This window comes from Daphnia magna, unplaced genomic scaffold, assembly GCF_020631705.1.
Source record: "Daphnia magna isolate NIES unplaced genomic scaffold, ASM2063170v1.1 Dm_contigs021, whole genome shotgun sequence".
NCBI lineage: Eukaryota > Metazoa > Arthropoda > Branchiopoda > Diplostraca > Daphniidae > Daphnia > Daphnia magna.
Genome location: NW_025533118.1, coordinates 1,434,697 through 1,449,602, shown reverse-complemented (window position 1 = coordinate 1,449,602; position 14,906 = coordinate 1,434,697). Strand labels below are relative to the sequence as shown.

The 14,906-nt window shown below is 42.0% G+C and overlaps 1 pseudogene; it reads right to left on the bottom strand.

The window, feature by feature from the left end:
* Positions 1 to 8,194: 8,194 nt before the first annotated feature.
* On the bottom strand, positions 8,195 to 11,539 carry LOC116936048 (annotated as a pseudogene).
* Between the last annotated feature and the right edge of the window lie 3,367 nt (positions 11,540 to 14,906).

Genomic DNA, 14,906 nt, shown 5'->3' with positions numbered 1-14,906 from the left:
CGTTGGAATGGGCAACCTGCCCCGGAGACGGGGTAAGTCGCCCATTTAAGGTGTCCCAATAAAACATTTTTTTTTCATCATGATCGCGTCATTTATTGTATTTCTTGTCTGAAGCAATTTTATAGATTAGATGTTAATTAATATTAAAAATATAAGTTTGTCTCATTTTGATTAAAAGTAAAGGCTTGAGACGCATCTAACACAAATGTGAGCCAAGTAGCCCCGGTCTCCCCTACTTTTATTCTTTTTTACCATGCTTAAACTAAAATGATTATACTTATTATATTGAACATACTTAGAATTAGCCTTCTATTAAGTATGAATAATAAGTACTCTACAACCGCTGTGTATTATCTCTCTTCCACCTAGCATTCGTTTACCTCAGAGCTGGTAGGTTTTAGAGGGCCGAACTTTAGTACCACACGTCTTTCGCAGAGTAGTCTGATATTTAACCACTGTGCCACATTGAACGATTTATTTGCATTATAGCATGCAGTACACTGTGAGATGTGTATAGGGTGATAGAAAAATTTTCGGAAAAATTTTCATAGAATTGAAAATCTTATGTGTTATGTATATTCGGCCATTAAAGCTGCATAGAAATTGATTTTACGATTGTCGAATTGTCGGGAAAAAATTGAAAATCAACAACTGCACTCATGCTCTTCATCTTGAGACCAAAATGGAAAAATTGTGCCTTCCCGTTAAAAAATCCTTATTCGTTAGGATAAAAAATTTGCCAAACCTAAGGGAAAACAACCCTGTTGTTTAAATCCTTCCTTCTTACATAAACAATACAAACAAAAATGTCCCCCCCACCTAGGATAAAAAATCATTAAGGTAATTAGGCAAGGCCTCTGGAAACGCTTTTGTTTATTTTTATTTGTTACGATCGCCAACCCGCCCTAATATGTTTGTCCTTCAATCGGAATACCGCGATTAATTATCGGATATTTTTCGTAGCCTTTCAAAAATCATATTGTAGGGATTTTGGCGGGGAAATCAGTGAAAAAACGGCAAGTATATTGGTAAAAATGTACCAAAATGTATTCTAGGAATTTTTTCTAGAGATATTTCTTAGAGAGTATGTTTTTTTAAAAACACATTCAGCGTACAAACTGTAGAGGAGAGTGGGGCTAGCTTGCAGGAGGGTAAGTAGACAATTCTTAATTTAGAAGAATTGTGTCCAAGAGATTTTATTGAAATAATTTGTGATCCGCATCTCTTAAAAGAAAGATCAATCCAAAAGCTTCAATTGTGCATGCCTGCATGAATAAAGAAAAAAAGAAGTTCTGTTCCTGAAGTTATATTGCCAACATTTTATTATTTTTGCAACTGGGACCTACATCCTTTCAGACAGAGGCATGAGTTTCTTTTCTTTTTTTCCCCCGACTATGTTGACTTGGCACAAAAAACGACGTATTGTGTTTAATGTTGGGTCAATCCAGCCGAAGTCACCGAATCGTTGGCGCGTGCATATTTTAGAATTTAGCGAAATTTGGACAGTAGGTTTATACTATCCTAAATAACTTGTTTTCCAAATTTCGTCCATTTTCGACGATTAGTTTTTAAAATACGGCGAAATGAAAATTAGTTTTTTTCATTTTGTCGTAGTCCACTTTTCCCGTGCGTTTTTTGTTTTTCTTTATTTGTAGACCTATTGTTTGATAATCTAATTTTTTAAAATATATATTATTAATCAGATTTTCACGGGCTATCTTTTGGTTTAATTTGTTTTTAAAAAATATTTAGTTTAAGGTTACTAATTTAAGGACAAAGTTTTGATACCCTCCCCTCTTTAAAATCAATATCTTCCCCGGCTGCGAGAATTTTCATAAGCCGTTTTCATAATTGTATAGAGTAGATATTGATTTATACTATATATAAAAATTAGAGATGTGTTATCTCTCGTTTGTTTTATTTAATTATTCTAATTTTAAGGTTTTTGACAAAAAATAGCGTTTTTTCCGTCCCTTTTGACTTTGAGGGGCGGAACTTCATCTCTTTCCTTTCGCCGCTCTCAACCCCTTTATTCCCCTAGGCTGCATGTCAAAGCTCCCCTCGTTAGCCTAAAAAAATGTTTTGCGTATTTTTGGCAATCCTGACTAAAATACTGATTAACTTCAACCAGCAAATATATAGTTGTGTAGCAAACTATCTTAGTTACACAACAATATTTTTTTTTGTGTTCTCTAAAAAGGGATGTTTAGAAAACGGTAGACAAAATTTTTCTAGTTCGTTTTCTTTACAGATTATTCTAAATGAAAAGCAAATAATTTGTATTGAAAAGAGGTTTGCTGTTCAACCGCCTTCATAATCCCCCTGAAGGTCAGTCCTCTTGCGCTCCAAGGAAAAGAAAACGCCTCCTATCGTCTCACTTTTCGCGAACGCTGGACACCTTCATCGAGCGACCGCTTATTACTGAAAACCAAAGTTAAAAATCAACCCTCCTTTTTCCAACTTCTATCCCATGACCTTCAAGGCCACTGCAATTAGGAAATTGCTCGAGATCGCTTAGCGATCGATGAGCAGTTGAAATTGTACGAAGTTAGAGAGACCTTAACTGGGTGTGGACACGATGTATTTAGCCATTTGACGCAACACAAAAAAAAACAAAAGAAAAACTGGTTTCCTTCTTCAGGTGATAACGCCCCTTTCCACCTCAGACCTTTGAGGCTTCTCATAAATAAATAATAATGCTTCTTCTGTCGGGGAATGGAATCCTCTGTATTTTGATATCTGAGAGGCAGTTAGTAGCCATTGCTGCGTCCTCTGTAAATATCAAAGAATTTTAAGTAAATAACTGATGGTTGGGTGGGTAATTCATTACCCTTAGTTAAGTTCTCTCTAACTTCGTACAATTTCAGCTGCTCATCGATCGCTACGCAATCTCGAGCAATTTCCTAATTGTACTCAATTAGCTCCATCTTAACTGGGTGATTTCGAAGTCTACTAGTCACTCTGCACCCAGAATTACATTCTGGAAACTTTCGGTGACGATGCTCTTATTATAGTGTGTGGAGAACACACTCTCCATTTCTCAGCTACCCGTACGAAGAATTGTTTTGATAGGCATCCCAGAAGCTTTGGCCTTGGAGGCGGCAACTCCACGGCTAGAGTGAGCGCTATAAATCGATATGTCGACCCCTGCGTCGGCTAGCACCGATTTAATCCATCGAGCAATAGACGAGGCTCCGATTGGAGCGTGCGGTGATTTGGTACCCAATATCAAGCTGGAAGGCCGCCTGCTCCCTCTGAAAGACTGAGACATACTCACGTACCTTTAAAGGCATAGGACTGGACAAAGGTTAGAAGTGGGGTCCAGTTTGCGCAAGGAGAAGTATTTGATACCTTTCGGCTTGCGTTGGTTTTTTCTGAGTTTCAATAAGGCGAACTTCACGACTGGACCCAAGAAAACCAAGGAATCCGAGTCAATTGCCGCAATTTCAGAAATTCTGAATAAGTAAATCAGAGCTAACAGAATGACGAGTTTCTGCGACAGGGAGGTGAGGCTTAGATCAACATCTGATCCCAATGACTCTATATGGCGCATAACTACCTCCACGTCCCAAAACCCGGTATATTTTGGCTTTGGAGGAGTAGAATTAAATATACCCTGCATTAATTTGAGAACTAATGGATGTTTGCCAACATCGTAGCCTTCCATCTGCTCCAGAGTTCCCGATAGCATCGAACGATACACGTTGATCGACATATAAGCCAGTTTTTTTCCGTGGAGGTCGGATAAAAATTCTAAAACGGTACCTAGAGCAGGAGACACGGGATCTTGAACCCGCTCTGTAAACCAACTGACCCAACCGTTCCAGCAGGTTTGGTAGGCAGTTGATGTGGCTTCACGATTTCCTGCCAGGAGTAGGTGGACCACTTTGCTCGAAAGGCTTTTGTTTTCCAATCTTTCCCTGATAAGGCCCAGGCGGCCATCAGCATCGACCCACGAGCCAACCACGGATGAGGGTTCCCTTCCGGATCCATTAGTAGATTCGCCGCTGGTTTCAGGATACGGGGCTGTTGTTATACCAACTCCATTATCGTTGGCCACCATGGTTGTGCTAACCAGACCGGCGTCTGCAGAAGCGCATCCGCTCGATCCTTCCAGATCTTCAGCAAGCATCTGTGGATGAGTTTGAAAGGCGGAACGCATAGCCCCTTAATGTTCCGCAATCCAGTGTGAATGCGTCCACTGCCATCGCGTCCGGCTGTGGTTGCCAACTAACATACCTGTCCAGCTGTCGGTTCCAAGCTGCCGCAAACAAATCTATTTGAGGGTTCCACTAAGACGATATGCGTTGGAAATAATCTTGCCGTAGCTTCCAATCGCCGGCCTCCAGATTCAGCCTGAACTGGTGATCTGCAACCACATTCAAAATACCTGGTACGTAAAACGCCTGGATAGAAAACTGTCTACTTTCACACCAAAATACAATAGCCAAAATGACTGCGTTCAGATTAGCCGACCTTGTTCCACCTGACTTGTTTACGTAATGAACCGCCGTGAAATTGTCCATCATTAGACGGACGGAAATTACGCGTAAATTCCCCGTAAAGGCTTTCAATGAAAAAAGAGCCACCAATAATTCAATGAATAAATTGATATGTCGATCCCTATTGTCTTCCATCCAAGGGCCTCTTGTCCTAACTCCATTTTGGACTCCCCCCATCCTGTTTTTAACGCGTCCGAGTATATAGTATTATCAGGTTCTACTGCTATCATTGCACGAATGTTCACGGACTCAATGTTATCCACCCACCAGGTTAAATTGTCACGCGATTCTTTGTCTAGCGTCACGGTCGTGTTGAGAAATCCGTTGGATCTGGAGCTTTCCGTTATATGAAAACGTTGTAGAGCTCTATAATGCGCCTGGGCGAGAGGAATGCATTTAACCGCCCAAGCTAGGTTACCTACTACCCTCGCTATCTCCCGGAGCGAAGCTGTCTTACGCTTCAATAGTTCGCCACACAATTTTAAAATTTCGACAACTTTCTCTTGGCGAAGAGAAAGAGAAAGAAGGAGGGAATTAACGACCAATCCAAGGTATTCGATGATCTGCGTTGGCTTGTCGACGGATTTCTTTACGTTTATAAAAAAACCTCAGTTTCCCAAAACCTCTCATGCTAATAAAAAATCTTTCCTCTCCCCTTCCTTGCAGCTGTTAAGCAGAAGCATGTCGTCAAGGTAAATTATGAGGCGGACTCCTTGTTTCCTCAGGCAAGTTATGACTGGCTTCAAGATTTTTGTAAAAAGCCAGGGTGCTGACGACAAACCAAACGCCAGGGTTCTAAACTGAGAGAAAACCTCTCCCCATTTGATCAGTACAAATTTCCGATCTTCCTTGCGTAAGGGAAGGGTGAGGTATGCATCCTGAAGTCAATTTTAGTAAAAAAATCACCTGGGCGGATCAGCTCTTGAAGGAGCGGAATACCTTCCATTTTAAAGTGAACGGGTTTCACAAACCTATTAAGGGCTTTTAAATCTACTATGGGCCTGAATCCTCCCGTACGTTTCGGGATCACAAACAGGCCTCTGATAAAACCCATTCCCGGCTCGAATGGCTCAATGGCCCTCTTCTTCAAGAGAGATTTTATTTCCTGTTAATAGATTTCTAATTGATCCTTACCAATCTGCATATTACCCTGATAATGTGATTGAAACGGGGGCGATCCAAAATCGATTTTAACGCCTTCACTTATACTCTGAATGATACATGGATCGTTTGAGATCGAGATCCAGAAGTGCACGAAAAAACGTAACCTACCCCCAATAGGGTAAGAACACGCGGCTTGTTTAGACGCCGATAAAACTGGCACATACCTTTAGCTCGATTTTTGCTTGTTGTTCCTAAAAACTTCGGTCGCATTGCGGCCTCCCCTGATGTTTCCGCCTCGGTTGCCGCCATTGTAGCCACTACAATGATAGCCGCCTGCCGAACTTGTTGGGTTATAGCTGGGGCCTGGGTAGCGACTTCTGAAGCTCGATGGTTGGCCCGCTGGGCGCCCGATGCTCCTCAATTTCTGGTCGTTAGTTGCCTCTTTGACCATTTCTTTAATGAAGTGACTGCCGAATAGGGCTCCGCACTGTTTGGTCTGAAAGCGTCCTGTTTCCTCCAGCAAGGTGACGAACTTTGGGTCGGACACCTTCAATAAATTTTTGCGGCGGCTGGCCTTGATTCCATAGAAAGTATGGCCCCACAAACGCATAACGACGTCAACAGCCTCAGCCATGGGCGAGTTTTGAAGCTGTCCTTCAGCCATCTGCTCTTTTAGGTAGAGGAGCGGACGGGCGACGTCTAGGACTTTGTATTGTTCAGATTTCAACGACTTTTCCGTAGCCTCGGCCTTCGACATTTCGGGTCATTTGAGATCCTTCAAACGCCGGGCCAGAGAGGAATCCACCTGAGGGCATTTCAAATCAAAATCTGTGTCAGTAAAGCTTGGCAAAAACCTCTCTCGTAGCTGCTTGGCTTCCGAAGGACTCAAGGTGGAAGTCATCCAGTTTCTGACGACCCGCATGCGCCTTTTTGGTACTGCAAATTTGCGCTGAGGCGGGCTCTCTCCAGTGGGCTTATCAGAGTCACCGTTACGGTCTCCCTCTTGCCGACGATCTCCTCGCCTCTGTCGGTCTCTCTCTTGCTGCTCCCGCTCTCGATGGGCCTCTAGCCTGCGCTCTTGTAGCTCCTGCTCACGTGCCTGGTCTAAGATTATTCTTTCTCGGCTGAGATTTGCCCGATCCCGCTTGTGGTTGCTTCGATGAGATTCCCCTGATGAGACTGAACTGGAACTAGAACTTGAACTTGGATTAGAATCCGCCATGACTGCGTTGCGTCAAAGCCGAAAAGCGTCTGAGGTGGAAAGGGGCGTTATCACCTGAATAAGGAAACCCGTTTTTCTTTTGTTTTTTTGTGTTGCGTCAAATGGCTAAATACATCGTGTCCACAACCAGTTAAGGTGGAGCTAATAGAGTACAATTAGGTCTTAGGTTAAGCTAATGTTTGAGAGGAAACAATAGGTACAAATTTATTAACAATTACTCGTTGAGATGGCTAATTTTTGATTTATGCTAGTTGGAGTACAGTATCCTGCACAAAAATCCAAACAGCGATTTAAATGTTGAAAGGCATCTATTGGCAGGGTTACTGGTTTTTTGTTGTTTTGTTTTATTAATAGGTAGGGTAGATGGGGTGAGGACACGACAAGGCAGGGTTGGGAAAGTCTATACCTTGCTTTTTTTCTTCCGGGCAAGTAACAGGTCAGGTCATTTTTTAACCCTTAGGGTGTGTGTTTTTTAAGTGACAGTTGGAAATGTTGAGCTATGGCTTTGAAATATTTCTTACTCAAAAAATTTAGCATTCACAGGCAGCTGGAACATAAGCTAAATTGTTTCGATAAGCAATCGTAAATTGTTCGAGCCTTCGAAGCTTGCGATGCTTGCGTTGGACAATTGAGATTATTGGAAATGAAGATGAGCATCAACTAGCTATGTGTTGACCTTGTATTCTAGCTAGTTATAAGCAAAAAAGTTAATGTAGTGGGCGTATACCCTGACAAGCCTCAGATCTTTTTGAAAAGGGTAAACATAAACACAAAAAAAATTCTAATTTTCGTTAAATCGCCCACCGCTACTCTTCTTCCAATTGTTCTTCCAGTTAGGCCCGTTTCTGTTACCGGATCTATAAGATAGAAAAGAGAAGTTTGTAATAAATTTAACAAAAAAAAACAAAAAGAAAAGAAAAACAAACTCTTCCCAAGATAACTTAGGGCTGGGTGGGAGGGAATATAGCTAGTTGATGCTCATCTTCATTCCCAATAATCTCAATTGTCCAACGCAAGCTTCGCTTGCTCGAACAATTTACAATTATTTTAAATTCAGTTCGCACCAACTATCTATGTGTCTTTAAAGCATAAGTGCAACAAGTGATTTGAGAAACGTAAAAAAATTAAACCAGTCAGAGTCCGTATTCCTATCTGCAAGAACGGTGGACTCGATACAATTCTGCTCAATAGCTGTATTACGGCGGTAGAACTTAACAAAGGTTGACTCGTTGGCCCAGTGGCCTTGCTTCAAGATTGTTTGAATTGATACTCCGGCCGAAGCGGCCTTGGATGCCGCCGCCCCTCTGGTAGAGTGTGCGGAAAAAACAGACGTGTCCACGCCTGCTTCTTTTAACTGGTCCTTAATCCATCGCCCTACCGTGGAACTTGTCACTGGATTATGTGGTTTTGTTGAGCCGATATAAAGATGATTTGCGTTATGGGGAGACCTCAGGCTGCTGGTTTTTTCTACATACGTGCGAAGGCAGGTGAGCGGACAAATAGCCCTATTCTGTTCCCATTCTCTCAGCGAGAAACGCATAAGTGGGCCGGAACGTTGGGACTTCCGGAGCGTTCCGAGATTAAAGGAAACTTTAGATCCTGAAAACTCGATCACATCTGTCTGTATGGAGGCGATTTCGGAGCATCTCAATAAGGTTGTAAGGGCCAGCAAGGTTACCGCTTTGCGGGCCAGTTGCAAGAGTGAACGGGCCCGCCCGGCTGTCACGTCAAAAAAGGAGAGAACCGTACACGGGTCCCATATGCTGCTATATTTAGGAGTCGGGGGCTTTGCGTTGTATATTCCTTTCATCAGCTGAGTGACCAAGGGAATTTTACCGATATCTCTTGATCCGTCACTTGTCACGTTGAGAGTAGAGGAAAGCATCGATCTGGATACATCGATGGAGCTGTAGCTCATACCTTTTTTAAAGATCCGGTCCAGGTAGCACAGGACTTCCTTCACACCACCAGACATGGGATCGATTGTCCTTGTGTGGCACCAATTACTCCAACCATTCCACGCCGACTGGTATGCAGTGTTTGTGTTCTCTCTCGTTGGTGAAAGAAGAAGCTGGACAACTTCTGGCGGAAAGCCTTGGCTATCGAGACAACTCCCGATAGCCTCCAGGCGATTAACCGGATGGAGGGGTTGGCCGTTAGTTGATGGAATTCCCCCAGCGGGGATGTCAACAAATCCTGTTCTTGGTGGAACAAGCGGGGTATGTCTATCGACAGTTCTAACAGGATCAGGAACCATGACTGCGTGGGCCAGAGCGGTGTGATAATTACCGTTGTCGCTTGGTCCTGGATCAGCTTCGAAAGGCACTGCGGGATGAGGTTGAAAGGGGGGAAAGCGAAACTCCGGATGAATCTCCAGTTCAGTGTGAATGCGTCTGTCATCCACGCACCGAGCTGGGGAAACCAACTGACGAAAATCGGAAGTTGTGCGTTCCATGAGCTGGCGAACAGGTCGACTTTCCGCTCCATAATTGTCGAATCTTTTCGAAAGCTGAGGTCGAGAGCTTCCAATCTCCCGTCGAAAGCGGCTTGCGTGACTCTGCGTCGGCGATAAAATTGAATTCACCGGGCAAATAAATTGCATGAAGGTCGATCACCCGTTTTTCACTCCAAGAGCTTATTTCTAAAGCGACTGAGCAAAGAGGCCTAGATTTTGTACCTCCTTTCTTGTTTATATACGCGAAGGTCGTGGTGTTATCGATGTTGATCTCGACTGAAGTCTGATATGCTGATGCTGCAAAACACTTCAGACCATTAAAAGCAGCCATTAACTCGAGTTCATTAATATGAAGTGGAGTTTCTGCCGTGGTCCATGGTCCCCCTGTCCTGATCGTGTTACTTACTTCTCCCCAACCGGATAACGATGCGTCGGAAAAAATAATAATGGACGGGGGGGAAGTTATCTTCCGACCTTCCGAGAAATTAGCCCGCTTGATTCACCACGATAAGTTGGATTTGGCCTCTGATGGAAGAGTGACGACAAATGAGAGATCCCCTTGCGCCAACTTAGATTGTCGTTAGTAAAAGGCTTGTAAGTCTCTGTAATTCGCTGGGGCATAGTTGACTGATTGGGCCGCCCAGTTCAAAATGCCCAAAATGGATGCCAGCTCTCTGTGTGTGATAGTTTTGGACTTGAAAGCTCTACCGCACTTTTCCACCAGTTCCTCTTCTTTCTTTTGTGGGAATATAAACGACATTGAAATCGTATCGATCATCAGACCGATATATTCGAGTGACTGCGACGGCTCTCTCACGGATTTTTCTTCTTGGATAACGAAGCCCAACGATTCGAGCAAACCTACTACTTGTTTGACAGCTTCTTGTGTTTTTTCTCTTGAATGGCTGATTATCAAAATGTCATCGAGGTACAAGACTAAACGGAGTCCTTGCTGTCGAAGGAAACCGATAATAGGTTTTAAAAATTTTGTAAAACCTCTGGGAGCTGGCCCGAGGCCAAAGGGCATTGACACATATTGAAAAATCTTCTCCCCCCATTTAAAACAAAAAAATTTCCTTTGTGATGGGTTAAGTGCAACGGAGAAATACGCGTCTTTCAAATCCTTTTTAGCTAACCAGTCCCCTTTTCATATAGTATATTTCACGGTGTTGACGCCCTCCATTTTGAAATGCCGGTGTTAATGATAGGACGCCACCCCTCTGACGCTTTCGGAACCAAAAAGAAGCTACTAATAAAACCGTAATCAGTTACTTGCGTTATCGCCCCTTTTTCTAGTAGAGATGCGATTTCTTCAGTACAAATACGTATTTGTTCGGCATTCATTACGGCGTTATGTGGGATTCGCTGTTGCGTTGGGAGCGAGATAAAATCCAAACTAAGGCCGTGTTGAACAGTCTCTAGAATCCACGGATCGCCTGTGATATTCCGCCAAACATCGACAAAACGCGAGATACGTCCACCAAAAGAATAAGGGGAGATTGAGACATACCCATCGCGTAATGCGGAGTTGAAGTGATTGTTGGGCTTGTTAAACTGGCCCGAATAAGCTGCCGGCTGGTCTTTGGTCGAACTTGATTTCTGGTTTTTCTTGGCAATTCCTTCCAAGGTGGCTTGGGATTTCGCTTCTTTGACGAGATGTCTCATGAATTTTCGTCCAAACAGGTCCATTCCGCTGGACCAGATATCGTCGCGTTCCAGCAGTCCTATGTACTCGGGGTAGACTTGAGATAGGATGTTATGGCGTCACGATTTCATGATGTCACGAAAGGGTGTGGTCCAGAGTCTGAGAGCCACTTTTATAGCCACACTGTCGCTCTTAGATTTTTTCTTCAGTTTTGATCGATCAGCCAGAAATAATAGCGGTTTCACCAGGTCCAGAACTTTAAACGACACCTTTTTGAGAGCTTTTTCGGTTGGATCAATGTTGGCTTTGGTGGCGTTCGAACCCTTGGAGGCCTTCAGGCGGGGGTAGATCGATTCGTCTGAAGTAGGATTTGTCAGGATACTGGACTTCTTTTTCAGCGTGGGCTTGTAGATTTCTCTACACTTCTTGATTCTGTCCTCGTTGATGCCTGTGACGATCCATTTGGACAATCCTGTCGATTTTGCCTTGGAAAGGTTGAACTTACGAGTAGAATAGTTAAGAAGGGAAGAACTACTAGAACTTGATTTTCCGCTAGAACTAGAAGAGCTAGAGCTAGATGAGCTAGAGTCGGACGAACTGTCGGACGACATTCTTGCTTGAAAGCTAAAAAAGATCTGAGGCTAGTCAGGGTATACGCCCACCACATTAACTTGTTTGCTTATAATTAGCTAGAATACAAGGTCAACACATAGATAATTGATGCGAACTGAATTTAGAATAATATTATCAAGCCCAAGCCCTAAATTTCCAACACACAACAACAACAACAACAACAACAAACACACCACCCTGGAGGTTTCAAAAATGTCCTGACCTGTAACTTGCCTTAAAGCGTAATACCTTAAGGCATTTTTTTATGTCTAGACCTACCCAACCCTGCCCTATATGTCCATCACCCCGTCTACCCTCCCTCTTTAAGAAAAACAAACAAAAACCCTTTACCCCGCCAAAAGGTGGCTTTAAAAAAATTAAATCGGTGTTTGGATTTTTGTGCAGGATACTGTACAAATAATTGTTTTACCAAGAACCAACCTCGTGCCATAATAACAACTGCATTTTAAAATATAAAATGTAATATTTAAACTATTTTAAAATTGTCCACGAAAATATTCTCGTTATATTTAAAACATTTAAAAATAGTCCTCGAAAATATGCTATCAGCCATCATAGAACGTAAATTACGGCAATACTTCAGTTATAATAGTGTGTAATGAAGTGCTACAGTGATAGAATAGATGCCTACGAACCTAAAAAATCAGGGTTTGAATCCTGTAGACATGCTTATGTATTAAGAAAAAGCGATTGATGTTCTGTTTGTGCACTAAAGGTATTTCATTTAAAGACAATAAAGTGTTCCGAAATATCTCTTTCGGAAATACATTCAAAACGATTATGAAAGCAAAGTTAAGGAAAAAATCTCTTTTGTTTTAACCTTAAAAATTGAGGGGCGTATCGGTTGCCGAGGTAAAACGGGGAGCGGCATATGGGAATTCACCCGCTACACCACAAGACACTGTTTCTATATAATTTTGGACACAATGTCTCGGAGTTACTAAGTTTACAAAAATGTCTAGATAAAAGTAGACAATCGTCTACCTTTTCTAGACATCTCTTTTTAGAGAGTGGAGTTATACAGATATTACTAGTTGTAACTCCAAAAAACAAGAGACACCTAAAATTTTAAAAACTAAAAAAAAAACAGGGCAATTAAAACACGCCATCGGGGCAATAGCGACATGGGTTTAAAGGAAAAGGAGCACAGATTTCGCGAGCATCTATGGAAAGGGTGCTGAAAACAGGGATGTTTCAATTGCCCCTTGCATGAGTCTTCGCTAAATTAATTACTTTATGTAATTTAAATAGCTTTTATTTAAAAAAATATTTTTTAATAGTGCTAAATGAACCCAAGTTAATTGCATTTGTTTTTGGCGCAGCCCCGACAGAATGTTAATGAAGTCCGAGAAAGTAGAAAAAACAAAATACCACGACTATAAAGCTACAAATCGGTGACGTGGTGCGGGTAGTGCGGGTAGAAGCTTAATAAAAACGGAAATTTTGCAGAGAACTGGGAATCAAATCAAAAATTTTAGTACTGGCCACGGTACAACTCTTTGGTGTAGACAACACCAGACTTAAAACAAGAGGGATAGTTAGAAGAGAGATTTTCCATTATTTTAGATTAAGAGTGATTTTCCACCCGTGAGAGGTCCTCTTGCGAGTGTGTTGTTTCACTCCACACAGAAATTCATGTGTAGCCAGATGGTACTCGCACCTAGCGAAAAACCACTCTTACGCCCACGACCATGCCCGGACCTTAAACCCTCGTTTTTTGGTATAGTATTTCCCACAAGAGTTACCCCTTTTCTCAGAGGTAAAAAAGCCATAGTGGAGGAACCAGGGGTCTATGACTCTGGCCGAGCGTAACTATTCAGCAATTAAGCGCGAAGTATTAGCAATTATATATGGGATACAAATTACATATGATGAAATGTTTGAGATCGTTAGTGATCACAGACGACTCCAATGGCTTGAATCTCACAAGAGTGAGAACAGTCGGTTGGGACGTTGGTCGATCGCATTATCTGCAGCCAAATTTAAGCTTAGATACAAGCCTGGAAACGAACACACCAACTCTTTTATTGATTTGATTTTTCCTCTCGTATTCGCGTTGTAGTAACCGAAGAATGGTCAGATGAGCAGAAGAAAGATGAACTTTGCACAAAGATAATGAATTATTTGAATGAAGGAACTCTATCAGAAAAACATGAACAAGAGAACTCTAAAGGGTGAAAGAAATGGGAACTTTTAGGATCGATGGCGTAGTATTGAGTTGGAATTTTTATGCTACCTAAAAAAAGAAGAAAATATGTACAGGACCAAACTGTGGTACCTGAGAAAGAGGGTAGTTAAAAAATACCATGATTCTCTTTTAGCGGGACATCTAGCGTTTCTACGCACATACTTTAGAGTCAGAGACAAATTCTATTGGCCAGATATATTAAAAGATATTACTAAATGATTCGATAATACATAGATGTTGGTTATGAACATTTGAAAGGGGTTTTGGGCCCAATAGCGTCGGCTTACAGAAATTTAGTCCACTTCTCCACAATGGAAAGCCCCTTTTTTAAATAATGGCAAAAGACCCGAACATGGTCGTCGAAAGATTTTAAATCCCAGAAGCAGAATTAATCACTCCGCAGATTATAAAAGCCAGACAATGAAACGCCTAAGAGAGGGTTTCGCACAGGGTTTCGAAAAAAATTATTTGACGCTATAGTAAGACAAAAAATCCAATATGACAAGAGGGCAAAAGAATACAACTTTGAACTACCAGACAGAGTACTTCTAGATGTAAGATTGACTTAGACATGTACGAGCAAAAAGCTCAACCCTAGGTATCAAGGTACATATAGAATTTCCGAAGTCTACTTGAATAAACTTGTAGAAATACGTTCCTAAAATGGTGCGAAAAATCAACCCCCCCATGTAAATCGTTTAATGGCGTTAACCGAATGTAGGGTATTTTTTGTAACTGGGCTCAGCTCCTATGGTGGAGTACTGCCCGGAATATATTTGCCGATAAACAGGGCGATTATTTACAGAAAACACAGTTTTTCAGAACAAACATTGTCAGAACCGATCGAGGCGTGATATTTTTTACTGGATTTAAGGTCAAGTATTAAGTTAGGCAAAATCGTTGGCATGGATACAGGGCTGATTTTATTTTTTTTTAATTAATTTTTTTAAATTTGGAAACTGGGCCTGCTTACGCCATGCTGATCAGGTGACCATGACAAATTCTAGTACGGCCCGCAGAGTCTTCCTGGCTTGGTTGAACCTTCAAGACCGCCAGCCGACGGTCTCCGGTATAGCCTCAACCGCATAGAATGCCTTGGTCACAGTTACAGTTTGCTAAGATAATAGTTCTAAGGTGTTGGGAGTGTGAATTTTGGG